The 13,309-nt window shown below is 50.1% G+C and overlaps 1 protein-coding gene across 1 annotated transcript in view; it reads right to left on the bottom strand.

The window, feature by feature from the left end:
• Positions 1-12,965: 12,965 nt before the first annotated feature.
• PSMD1 (proteasome 26S subunit, non-ATPase 1) overlaps positions 12,966-13,309 on the bottom strand; it is a 126,221-nt gene continuing 125,877 nt past the window's right edge. Inside the window, exon 25 of the mRNA XM_075938171.2 lies at positions 12,966-13,179. The gene's annotated coding sequence lies outside the window, so the exon portion shown is untranslated. The remainder of the gene's footprint in view (positions 13,180-13,309) is intronic.

Raw genomic sequence — 13,309 nt, 5'->3', positions numbered from 1 at the left:
AGAGGGAATAAACAGAATAGAGAATCATCAAGGGATCCCTCCCCTGTCGCCCATTCCCAGCCTCTGACAAACAGAGGCTGGGGACACCATCCCTGCCCATCCTGGCTATTAGCCATTGATGGATCTATGAATTTAACTTGCTCTTTTTTGAATGCTGTTATAGTACTGGTCTTCACAACATCCTCTGGCAAGGAGTTCCACAGGTTGTCTGTGCGCTGCATGAAGAAAAATTTCCTTTTGTTTGTTTTAATCCTGCTGCCTATTCATTTCATTTGGTGACCCCGAGGTCTTGTGCTATGGGAAGGAATAAATAACACTTCCTTATTCACTTTCTCCGCCACCAGCCATGATTGTATAGACCGCTCTCACGTCCCCACAGGACAGAGTGTGAGCTTGAGGACACCTCCTTCAGTGGGCTCCTATCAGTGAGGGCGTGGGCTGGCCCTGGCCAGAGCGGCGGGGTGGGCATTCTGTGGGCAGGGGAAGATCTAGCTGACAGAGGCAGCTGTCCAGCTTGCGATGACCATCATCCAAATTGGCACTAATTGGCCTGCCGGCTGGTAGCCTCTGCCACAACAAGCCATGTCCTCCCTTGTCCTGCGTGGGGCCCCAGGGGACCTTCTACACTGGGTAGATACACAATGAAAAGCAGAGATTTGCCTTCCCCAGTGCTCCAGATACTTACTCTGGGCACTTTCCAGCATCAAGAGCAACAGAGGGGTGTTCTGCTGCGGGCTGATTAGCCCGGGTGCTAATGCTGCACCTCTCCTGGGCTTCCCCACCATTATGTCCCCCATCCTGGTTTGTTATTCTAACTGCCTCCTAAATGAATGAAAGAAGGCAGCGAATGAATCTACCACCCTGAGTGGGGCTCCACATTGCTCAGCCACAAACCACCGGCAACCGATAAGAGCTTTGACCAGTACACACCTGTCTGGAATCATTAACCACCGATGCTCTATAGAGGAGCCAGCACCTCACACATCTGCCCCACAGCTGACAAGGCACCAAACCACTTCCCACGGCTGATCAAAAGTGGTTTCGTTCCAGCCTACTCTGCAGACGTCGCAGAGCAAAGTAATGCAAGTCTACTCCCTCGGTGGTAGAATTGGAGAGCTTCCAGTAGGGGAAATCTCGAAAGTGTGCCAGATTAGAAATGTTCAACCTGTATTTATCGCCTAGGACAACCTGCCGGGCTGTTGTTAACGGAGACAAATAAGCATTTCTACAGCGTTCTCCTGAGCTCACCTGCTGGCCAGTCATCTGAGATCTCCTCCACGCCCAATGTTGAAAAGAAAAGCTCATGCTAGAGAAAGACCAACCCAGAACATGGAAATTAAAAGTCTGATCAAAGAACTCCACGACACAGAGAAAGATACGATTCCTCTGCAAACGGGAAATGTATACGGTGAGTGGAACAAAGGACGGCCTCCAGGACCGAATGGCCACAAAGAGTGGTCGAAAATAAAGGAAAAATTGGAAGGTTTAAGCAAATAAATCTTAGTCCTCATTGTTTTTGCATAAAAGGAAACATTCGAGTCCCTTGGCAGTACCCTCAGCACTAACAGGGACAAACAGGCTGTCTCCTGGGTGCATTAGAAATACAGGAGGTGGTGGCCAGTTGCAGAAGGGACAATGTCTCGTCTCTACAGCTGTATTTTAAGAGCTGATATCAACAGCCAGCTCTCCTCCGGCCTTCGGCTGAGCTGCGACCTCGCCAAGAACGTATTTTTCCAATGTGGAAAAGTTTAACATAAACGAACACTTCTCTTCCCCCCCTCCCCAATTAAGTTCAGCTTTCTGAGAAACAGCATGAATTTTCGTCAACACAACAGAACGGTTTCAATTTTGGACCTGAAACTGTGCAGACAGTCATTTTCCAGAGTCCGAGTTTTTCAATGAAAACCAAACTCTATTTTTTTGCAAAATACATTGAGAGAATATTAAAATGTGGTCAAAAAAGCCAATTTTTCCTACCCTGAAAAAGTTATCAAAAACTTTCCAATGAGATGTAGGAAGCCCTTCCCCCCCGACTGTACCAACACTGCTGCTCCATAGCAGATTCGGTGGGAGATGCCACAGCTTGTCTGTCCCCGCTGCCTGATGGCAAGTCAAAGGTAATCGGATCCGCCCCTCGGGATCTGTCCTCCGAGGCCCCATTTGCAGTTGATGCCCTTGGCTCAGAGTGGAGAGTGACTCCTTGGCGAACACCTTTCCACTCACTAAGCGAAGGGTCCTCTAGCGCTACAGGACAGTCCATGGCTGTTTTCGTTGTCAGACCTCTGGTGGGGAAACACACAAGCTTTGAGCTTACACAACGCTCTTCGACAGGTCTTCATGCCAGGCCGGAAGGAAAGCTCTGTGTAAGCCAGGGGTGGGCAATAATTTTTGACTGGAGGCCACTTCAGAAATTTTTGAAGTGGCCCTAGAAGGGGCGGGGCCTCAGGCAGAAGGGGCGGGGCCTCAGGTAGAAGGGGCGGGGCCAGGACACTTCTGTGCTTCCCCACCCACAGACCCTGATTGGTCTGGGGGTAGGGGAGCACGTGAAGTCTTTGCCCCCCCCCAAAGAACAGCCGGCTGTTCCCCCTGCTGTCCCCAGGTCAATCATGGCTTGGGGGTGGGGGAACACATGAAGTCCCTTGCTCCCTGCCCCCGCCCTGCAAGGGAGCACTGCACTTAGAGTCAATCACCAGCGGAGCCTCTTGCAAGGCAGAGGAGACTTCACGAGCTCCCCCCAACCCCAAGTCCTGATTGGCCCTGATTGGCCCTGATTGGCCTGGGGGTGGGGGAAGTGGCAGGGTCTCCAGGAGCCAGATCAACTTGATTGGGCCCACCCCTGGTGTAAACTCACAAGCCAGCTCTGTCGCTAGCAGACGTTAGCCCAGGAAAAGATAGAGCCTCCCTCGCCTTCTCTCTCTAATATCCTGGGACCAGCACGGCTACCACGTTGCATTCACTGCACCACCGTTGGACTGTGTGCCCTTTCTCTGCTCTCTGTATGTGCAGCACCCAGCACGAGGGGGCGCGGGAGCCGCAAACAAAGCCTCCTTCAGCACAAAACCAATGGGGAAGCATGAGCTGCAGTGTCCCAGCCCTGCAACAAGCCGGTCAAGACATGCAGCCTGTTTGCCACGAACAAACCAGTGCACAGGCAGCATTTCCTGACGGGACAGATCTGGGGCTTTTGGTCTGTTCTAAACGGGGAGTAAAAACGGAAAGATCTGCCAAACACTCGCACCATTCTTACAAAGGGCAGGGGTGATGGCGCATTGTGAGCATCAGTAAAGGCCACGATCCGTTTCAAACCTGTATCGTCACCTGGAAACCTGGAGTCCCTCGCCCCGAGACAGCCAGAGGACACAGAGCGGCAGAGTGTACTTGAAGCAGGCCCTACGTGCAATACTTCTAAACATTTAAATTTACATCCAAAAGGCTGGCACCTCCTGCCAAGAGCTACGGCTGGGCAGCGCCCAGGAATAGTCACGTGGGTGGTCTCAAACCGATTGTTATGGACAATAAATCAAAGATCTGGGAAGCAGCGAGGAACGGAAAGCAGAGAATTGCCCTGTGGCAAAGCACCAGCAGGTACGAGCAGCAAGAGACAGCTTGATTCCTGCACGTTTGCTTGGTCACAGGATGGAATGGGGGCTCTGTAGAAAGGAGCGAAGGACCAGGCTGGACAGGACAACACAGACCCTGTTTGAAATTGGTGACATTCCAGCAGCTGAAGAAGATCGATTGTGCGTCTGTCTGTGTTGTCTGTGTGGGGCTGGGTCACTTTCTACCTCCTGTGCGTCTGATCTTTCGAAAAAGGGTTTTATTTTCGATCGATCCCCGTCTAAGTGGCCATTTTTCTTTCGAAAAGCCCCGTTTTGTAAAAAAACACGGCTGCCATTACGCAAATGAAGCGCGGGAAATTTAAATCCCGGCTTCATTTGCAATTTCGAAGTGTCTAATTTGCATCCCGTTTTCCAGAAAAGGGATGTAATCTAGACACAGCCTGAGATCGTATGCCTAGGCAGGCCACAATCCAGGTCGGAACTGCCCCTTTTTGGGGAGATAGTTCCAGGAACAGAGGGCATTTCTGGCCTCTGGAAAGGATTCAGAGACTGGAGGAAGCGATTTATAATGAGCCAATGCATTCCACTGTGCTGTCTGGCTAAGCAATAGTCTAGGAAGGCAGGGGATACAATTGTCTCATACTCAGAGTGATCCAATGGGGTTACCATGGGCTGAACCCAGGCAAGAGTCTAGATCAACACAAGAAAGAATTTAAATACCAGAGATGCCAAGAGAAACAACAAAGTTTGATGCTGCCACTTCCCAGTGTTGCCACTTTGAATTTCAAGCCTCAGCATTAACACCATAGTGCAGGGGTGGGCACTCATTTTTGATGGGTGCCACTCCAAGATTTTGGTAGGTGGACAAGTGCCACACTTTTCTATGGAGGGGATGCGGGGTCCGGGATGGAAGCTGGGTGCATATGGGAGCTCGGGGTAGGGGACTACGGTGCAGAAGGTGTGGGATCTGAGAGGGAGTTTGGGTGAAGGAGGGTGTGTGAGATCGGGGCCATGGGATTGGGGTGCAGGGTCCAGGAGGGGGTATGGGTGCAGGAGAGGATTCTGGCCTGGGGGAGGGGTCTTAGAAGGGCGTGCAGGGTTTGGGAGGGAGTTGTGACCTGGGGCAGGAGAGGGGTGGTGACCTGAGGCAGAGAATGGGGGGAGGGAGGGAAATGTTGGGGTTCCAGAGGCAGGCTGTAGTCGGGAGGTACTTACCTAGGCGGTTCCTGGCCAGCAGCCCTGCAGGATCCTAAGCCTCCTCCTGCCCCCAGTGCTGGGAGCAGGGAGCAGCCAGCTGCTTAAAGCGACGTGGCGCTGCTCTTTTCAGTGTTCAGCCCCAACTGGTCAGACCACTTGGCTCAACTCTTAACGTGGGCCTTTGTCGGACAGTTTAGTTTTCAATATTTCCCTTTCAAAGAACCAGCTGGAACCAGCCACTCCAATTTTTTCCAATGCTGCCTACATCCAGCAGAGAGCGTGTGGCCTTCAAAGGGCATTTAAGAATGTTGCTGGGCCAAAGGGACCTTTATCCGAACCTTTCACCTGTAGGAACCTGACATTCCTTTGCCGTCCCTGTGGAACCCAGATGAAACAAAGCAGCACCGCAAAAAGCAACCAGATTCTAGAATCACAGAGCACTAGGACTGGAAGGGGCCTCGCGAGGGCATCAAGTCCAGTCCCCTGCCCTCACGGCAGGACCAAGCACCGTCTAGATCGGGGTGGGCAAAAGGGCCTCTGCAGGCTGGATCCGGCCCGCAGGGGCCCTGTCGCTCCCCCACCCCCAAGCCAATCAGGGTCTAGGGACGGGGGACGCAGCACTTAGAGTCAACCCTGGCAGTTGACTCCCGGAGGGCAGGAATCGAGAGACTTTGCGCTCCCCCCCGCCAATCAGGGCTGCTCAGCTGATGCAGTGACTAAGCGCGGTGCTCCCTTGCAGGGCAGGGGCAGACTTTGCGTGCTCCCCCCGCCCCCAGGCCCTGATTGACCGGGGCAGGAGGAGGCACATGAAGTCTCCTCCCACCGCCAGGGGTACGGGCACCTAGAGGGAACTGCCAGCTGTTCAGAACAGCTGGCAGTTCTCGGAAGGAGGGAGGGGGAGAGTCAGGGGTAAAGATTTCATGCATTCCCCCACCCCCAGACCAATCAGGGTGTGGGGGCAGGGAAGCACGGAAGTGTCCTGGCCCCGCCCCTTCCACCTGAGGCCCCGCCCCTTCCGGGGTAGCCCAAGGCCACTTCAAAAATTTCTGAAGTGGCCCCCGATCAAAAATTATTGCCCACCCCGGTCTAGACCATCCCTGACAGGTGTCTGTCCAACCTGCTCTTACATATCCCCAGTGATGGAGATTCCACAACCTCCTGGGCAATTTATTCCAGTGTTTAACCACCCTGACAGGCAGGAAGTTTTTACTGATGTTCAACCTAAACCTCCCTTTTACCTTCATTCTCCCTTTAAGGGAATTGGGTGGAACCGTGCATCTTTCATGAGCATTCCTGACCCACCTCAGATCTTACCATTACCACCTAAGCCACCCCTCACGCGCCAGTGTCAAGTGGAATTTGCCAAGCAGCAGCAATTAACAGCATCTGCAGTCAGGGCACAAACTCAATTCCAAGCAGTGTTCACATTTCTGGCCCTAGCAGCACAGCCCCACAGCTGAGCCCTGGGTGAAGGATCGAGGAGGAAGAAATGAGAACTCAGCTTACCACGAAAGATAAGCCCTTAAATTCAACAGAGAAAAATGCAAGGACCTAACAGACCAATAGGCCCTGCTTTAAACGACGTTCAAAAGCACCAGATCACACCAAAATAAATAGGCAATGCTGTGCATCCAGGATACACCTAATGTAGCGTGCAGGACATGAAGGACACAATCTCAAGAGCACTGGTCCCTTGGAACAGGGGGGTCAATGGCCCATCATTCTATCCTAACTAGCATGGATTCAAATGCCCTTCCGAGTCATACAAGAATCTAGCATTGTTTTGAGTCTTATAGCTCTTTGCTGCAACATCCTGTGACAGGTAGTTCCACAGGTCAATCCGCTGCCTAAGTACTTGGTTTTCTCTCTTTGAAACATGTCACTTTTCTCTTGCCTGTGCACAGTTCTGGCGTTATTGGAAAGGGCAAATGAATAGCTCAGCTTTGCATTCTCACAGATACCTCGTCTCACCCCTTCCCAAACAGAGACCTAGTCTGGTCACTCTCTTATATGAAGCAAACCATGACTCTGGTGCCTCCTATCTGAAAGGGAGAGAGCTTCTCCTTTCTCTTTGTGTCTTTATTCAGAGTCTAGGAGAGTGATGCGCTTATGAAGTATAGTCAAGAGACTGAATAATCAAGGTCAATCAGGTTTATTTCTCTAAGCCAATAGTAACAGAATAAAGAGAAAAATCGACAGGCCGAACCTCACTAGTCCTTCACTCTCAGGACCTGACTGGTGCCGAACCAGAGAATTTGCCACATTATGGGAGGTTAGTGTTGTCTAGCAGCATTACCAACACTTCCACTGCTTATTGGGCTCTGAATTAGAGGGGTGAATTAGAGCAAAATAATAGCATGGTGGCTGTACACAAACTTAATGGGACTACGGGAAACTTAGCCACACCCATGATAAATGGCCATCCAGCTTACTAAAATCAGGCTGAACCACAGACGTTGATGGACCAGAGAGGTTCAACCTGGATAGGATACCAGTCTCCGGGAAGCAGTCCGGTATAGAATTGTTACATTTACCTTATGCAGAAGTTGTGCTCCCCAGATTACATTACTCATTGGATGGTTTTACAAGTTATCCATTTTGTTACACGGCACTAAAGTAAACCCGTAAACGGTCCCAGTTCCTTACCTTGTTGCTCTGCTGTTATTGCTGTGATGAAAGACTCGTGTTCTTGTTGTCACAGCTTTCTTCTCTACTTAAGCCAAAGTTTATTTTAGCTAATGCCAGAGATTATGGGATACTTCGCATAAGCAAACAAGATGATAGTAAAGGTGTGGGCCTACTTAGGCTACATAAGTGCTGTACTAGTTGTGCGTAATGCATACTAATGTATTTGGTGCAGATAATAAGCAATAGCTAGCAGCATGCATTGGTCAACAATGCCTATTCATTTCTTCCCTTATCTTGTCCAGTGTTTCTCCATCTCCTTTCCATTCTGCCCAGTCTTCCGTGGAGGAACAAAAATGATTACAGGTCTAGAAAACATACCTTGTACAGGAAGATTGAAGAAGGGGAGGGGATGTTGGAGAAGACGAAGAGGGGACATGATAATAGTTTTCAAGTACATAAAGGGCCACGAAAAGGAGGAAGAAAAATTGTTCTCTTTCACCTGAGGATAGGACAAAAAGCTAAGGGCACGTCTACACAGCAGGGCAAAAGTCCAATTAAGCTACGCAACTTGAGCTATGTCATTAAGTCGAAACAGCTTAATTCGGCTTTTGGCGCTGCCTACGCAGCAGGAAGTGGAAGGAAGAGCGCTCTTCCTCTGACTTCCCTTACGCCTCGTGAAATGAGGGTTACAGGAGTCGGAGGAAGAAGTCCTCCAGCTCGCCATTGTTTGCGGCGTAGACGAGCTTTTTGTTATTTCAGGAGAATATCCATTATTCCGAAATAACGCTGCTGTGTAGACGTACCCTAGGGGTGTGAACTGCAGCAAGGGAGGTTGAGGTTGGACATTAGGAAAAACTTCCTGTCAGGGTGGTGAAGCACTGAAATAAATTGCCTAGGGAGGTTGTGGAATCTCCATCATTGGAGATATTGAAGAGCAGGTTCATAGGTGACTTGGTAACATTTGGGAGGTGCACCCCCGATGCTAAAATTTCAGCTGCTAAATGGGGAGGCCCCTTCTCTGTTCCTCAGGGCTGGAGCTGGCAACTGCATTAGGAAGGCAGGATAAGGGATGCCCAGAAGGTAGTGAAGTGGGATGGGTTCTAGAGTGGCCTAGAGGCTAGGGCATTCACCTAGGGACTGCAACGTGATGGGTTTGAGTCCCTGCACTTCCTTCCTCCACAAGCACCAGTCCAGGTTAGATTATCTAGATTGGCAAGCGGCAACCTAGGCGAGTGACTAGGCCGCAAGAGTGGCCTCCATCTCAATGGGCCACAGGATTGTCATGACCAAGATGGTGGTCTCCCAAGATAGGCTAGTTTTGCTCACTGCGCTTGCGCACCTAGACTCCGACTGAACTGTAGCAGCGCTGTAATTGGATGCAGGAGCACATGGCTCTCAGTCAGAGTGTGTAATCAGCCCTCACATCCCCTGGATTTACATGCAGGTTGCTTTAGTAAAGCTAGTAGGAAAACCCTACGCAGACAGAAACCAGCAGAATCTGCCAACCCAGCGGATAGGCACCAGTCAACAAAATGCCTTGTGAGCCTCATGCAGATTGTGGATTGCCTACCACTGGTCTAGATAATACTTAGCCCTGTCTCTAGTTCAGGGGACTGGACTGGACTCTTGGTGTCCCTTTCCGTCCTACGATTCTATGACTGTCTTTTAATTAGTGTCTCTTTGATTCTGGAAAAGCTGCCCAGCCTGAAGAGAAGAGCCGGTGACATTTTTCTGCCTGCACCACTTTTTGCTTCGCTGGTTGAAGAGCGCGATTCCCACCGATGCTTGCCCAGCGCGCTGATCAGACAAAGAATCAGATGATTGCCAAGACTTAATTGCTCACGTCGACATCAGAGGTGAAATTCATAAAAGATTCTTCCTTTGCAATTAGGAGCCTGACAACGGATACTGAAGGCTCCACTAAAGAGCTTTAAGCAACTAATTGGAGAGGAATCTAATTACTCATTCCTGTAACCTCTTGGAACTGGAGACAGTCACAACTCCACCTTCGGTCTCCTATCAGTCTCCAAACATGAGATCATCGGAGGCTTGTGAAATGTTCAGAGGGAAATTCCAGAAGATAACCCTGTCTAAGGGAGGAGTGAGGTGAAGGGAGCAGGAAGGACTTTGGTAATGAGAGCTCTGTGAAGAGCTATCGGCTCATCTAGGCAGTGCCTGACACAGAAGACAACCAGAAGTGTTCCAGGGGGCAAACCAGTGGGCAAGACAGCTCGCTGCAAACCAGTTTGCATGCACAGATGCAGAGACAGATCAAGAATCAACCCCGAGGGACATTAATACTCTCTTCTCCCACTCTCTCAAAGAGCCTCAGGCCACGCTAGTGGATACGATGGGGGCCATCTCACCCTACGAGGCATCCCTTGGGTCCTTCAGATCACTGACTTCTAAGCCGGGGTGGGCAAAATCAGTACCCCGGGGGCCGGATCCAACTCACCAAGGGTTTCTCTGCAGCCCGCCCAGCCCATGAGCACAGGTGCAGACTTACAGCTGGCAGCGTGTGTTCCACTGTCCCTCCGCCCACCTCGCTCTGCCCCGCAGCTGAGCTGGGATTCTCCCACGAGCTGTGCAGGGGGGGGGGGTGTAGTCAGGGTGTGCCCCTGCGCCCCATATCTGCAGAGCAGGGGGAGGGGAGAGGGAGCCACACAGCGGAGCTGCTCACTCTGAAGCATGGATGAGTGACTCAAGAGGCAGCGCCTTGTTTCCAAGCTGTCAGTGCAATAATTTTTGATCTTGTGGCCACTCCAAGATTTTGGTAAGTGGTCAAGGGCCGTACTTTTCTATGGAGGGGGTGCCGGGTCTGGGACACAGGCTGGGTAGAAGACTGGGGTGCAGGAGAGGGCAAGGGTTGAGAGAGGGAGTTTAGATAAAGGAGGGGGGTTGATCTGGGGCAGGAACTATGGGTGCAGGAGAGGATTCTGGCCTGGGGGAGGGCTGTGGGAGGGGATGCAGGATTTGGAAGGGAGTTGTGATGTGGGGCAGGGGAGTGCAGAAGGTTTGGGTGGTGACCTGTGGCAGGAGGGGGTGGTGACTTGGAGCAGGGAGTTGGGGTGCAAGAGGGGGTGAGGTGGCAGAAGCAGGCTCAGGCCAGGTGCTTACTTGGTGGCTCCCTGCCACCAGCCAAGCAGGACACGGAGACAGGCTCCCTACCTGCTAGCAGCCCCAGAATGTACAAAACATCCAGCTGTTCCAGGTGGCTCGCTGTGCCATGCCCTGGGTGGTGGGGAGGCTTTGCATGCTGCCCCACTTCTGGTGCAATCTCAGTTCCCAGTGACCAATTTCTGTCTTTGAGTGGCATGAAGCTGCTCTGTGTTAAGGGTCCCAGTGCAACAGGCCGGATTAGAAAGGCTTCGTGGGCTGGATTCAGCCCACAAGCTACATCTTGCCCCCCGGTCTAGCGCACAGGGCTGTAGGAGACTTGAATTCTATTCCTAGCTCTGCCATTGGCCGGCTGGATGACCATGGGTAAGCAACGTCCACGTCTCCGTGCCTCAGTTTCCCCATCTGTACGACAGACACAATGACACTGAGCTCCTTTGGAAAGCACTCAAGCACCTAAAGATGAAAAGCGCTAGTTGTGAGATGCTCCAGATAGTACGCAGAGAAGTCCAATATAATATACACTAATAAAAAACATGCTACTTTTTCATGGGCTGTCTCCCCTGAGCGCTGCAATGCCTCAGTCTGCTGTTTACACTGTGCCTTCCTCTCCACTGCGCAATCAGTGAGTAATAGTCTTTATTTCTTGCACCATTAGACCAGCGCTCTGCTTTGAATTCTAATCGTTTGTGCAGGGACTATTCCTTTGGCTTCAATTCTTTCACATACAGTGACGACACAGACTAGGAGAGTCTATTTTTTGTCAAGGGCCAGACTCCAGAGAAAACAATAAAACCAGTAATAATGATAATTATAGTAAAAAGATGTCAGGGTTTGTGCGAAAGTGTTTAGCAGTCTGGATTTGGCCCACTGTCGGCTTACTGACTATCCCAGCAGACAGTAAACAGCCCTTTCAGGCTTATCCCAAGTGCTGCTCCATGGAAAAAAAAAAAAAAAGGATCTGAATCCCAGTATTAAAAGAACACTGGGTCATGGCCAGTACTGCTTTATGGAACGAGTCTTTATGCCTGGGTGAATCCGGATTCCAGTTTTGTATGGACAGATGCTACTTTTCCGTTCCACACTTTGACGGGTGTATTTTACATGCCTCTACCCAATGGATGCTTGAATTCTGCGGAGAAAGAGGGCCAACTCGTCTGTAACATAGACACTAATAAACATCTTGCGGGAATAAATTAGATACCTGCAGGATCGGTCAAATATTTTACAGACATAGCTAAGATGCGCATGATTTTTTCATTAAGTTCACTTGAGACAACATTCTTTCTTGGGTGCAATATACATAAGAAAACCTTTGTCAGGTTTACGTGCTGGTTGTTTCAACTGATGCACCTTAGACACGAGTCTCTTCTACCATTGGCCATATCTGAGCTTCTCTGGCTTAATTCTGCTATAACCCAGGGTTTCTCAAAGTTTACTCCAGGGCTCCCCACGATGGGTCCAGGGGCTCTGCGAGAAAATACTATCGACAGGTGTATGACCCTGTTATTGTTACTAATTTTCTAATCACTTTCTTGGGGGGGAAAAAAGAATTTATAAGAAACAAAAAATAGAATTCCAAAATGGTGTCTATGTATTTGGGTACCTATTGCATTAAAAATCATGACATGTTAAGGGCTCCGCCAAGTTTTCAGAACCCCGTAGGGGCTCCACGGCTGAAAAAGTTTGGGAAACCCTGCTGTAACCCAAAGTATTACAGGTACAAGAGGTGACGCCCTAGCAGCTCAGACAGTGAATGGCAGAAATGCATTCATTCTGACAGAAAAAAATGTCAGGCCCCCAGCTGTAAATGTGTCCTCGGCCAATGATGCACTTTTCAACGTAAAAACTGCATGCCTGGATTCTCCCCATCTAATTCCAGAATGCACTTTTAGCCTACTGATTAAACCAGCTACATTTCCATATTGGGAGAAAAGACTCAAAGAACACAAAACAAGAGGAAGTTTGCTGGGGTGTAAAGAGAAAGTGCATTTCCCAACACGTGTGCTCAGTGCTGTTGTAACAGACCCAGGAGACAAGCAGAGATTTATCACTGTACCTGGAAGACCAGTGTAAAGATTATTACTGTTCTTAAGTCAACAATGGTCAAGTTTGCTAACGCCCCTGGGCAGATGCCAGGGAACAGGGCAAGCAAACAAAAATTCAATCTGTCGACTTAGTGCCAGGACTGAATCAGCCAGGATTTCCTGCCATCACTTGGCCTAAAGAAGCATTCAAATTAAGAAACAGTGTACAAGGGTCATTTTTAAAAGCCATCCCTCTTCTAGTCTACTATACGTGAAGGGCTGCCAGCAGCACTGGATATCGCTCGGCACACCTATGATGGGAAACCCACCTCATGTAGGAAGAAGAGGGAGTCAGAGGAGGATCAAAACTGTATGTTCACAGATTAGGACGCTGGCGGATCTTCCCCTCCTTTAGATAAACCAAAACAAAAGCAAGTTTTCCACTGAGAGGTTTTAATATATTTATTTGAAAACAATGTTTTGTGAAAGAGGACACTAAATCGCATCAAGCTCTTCTGCACTCAGAAACCCAGACCGTCTGCTTTAGGTCAGCCCAGCGGTGATGCTGCATGCACTGAGTGGCTGGTCTCCATAGGAAATCCCTCGTGTGTTTCCAATATCACAACCCATTTTCTTTAGCAGAGCTGGTCCTGGAGACAGAAACCAGAAAGACAAAACCATTAGCTGAGGCTGTCTTCCGCCCATTCCCAAAAGAGTCCACGTGTGCGCTTCTACACGGCGAAGATCGTCTGAGTCTGGCACTGCTGCTCCAGCGTTCGT

This window comes from Pelodiscus sinensis, chromosome 10 (genome assembly GCF_052426305.1).
Source record: "Pelodiscus sinensis isolate ZL-2025 chromosome 10, ASM5242630v1, whole genome shotgun sequence".
NCBI lineage: Eukaryota > Metazoa > Chordata > Testudines > Trionychidae > Pelodiscus > Pelodiscus sinensis.
This window is presented reverse-complemented; position numbering and strand designations above follow the sequence as displayed.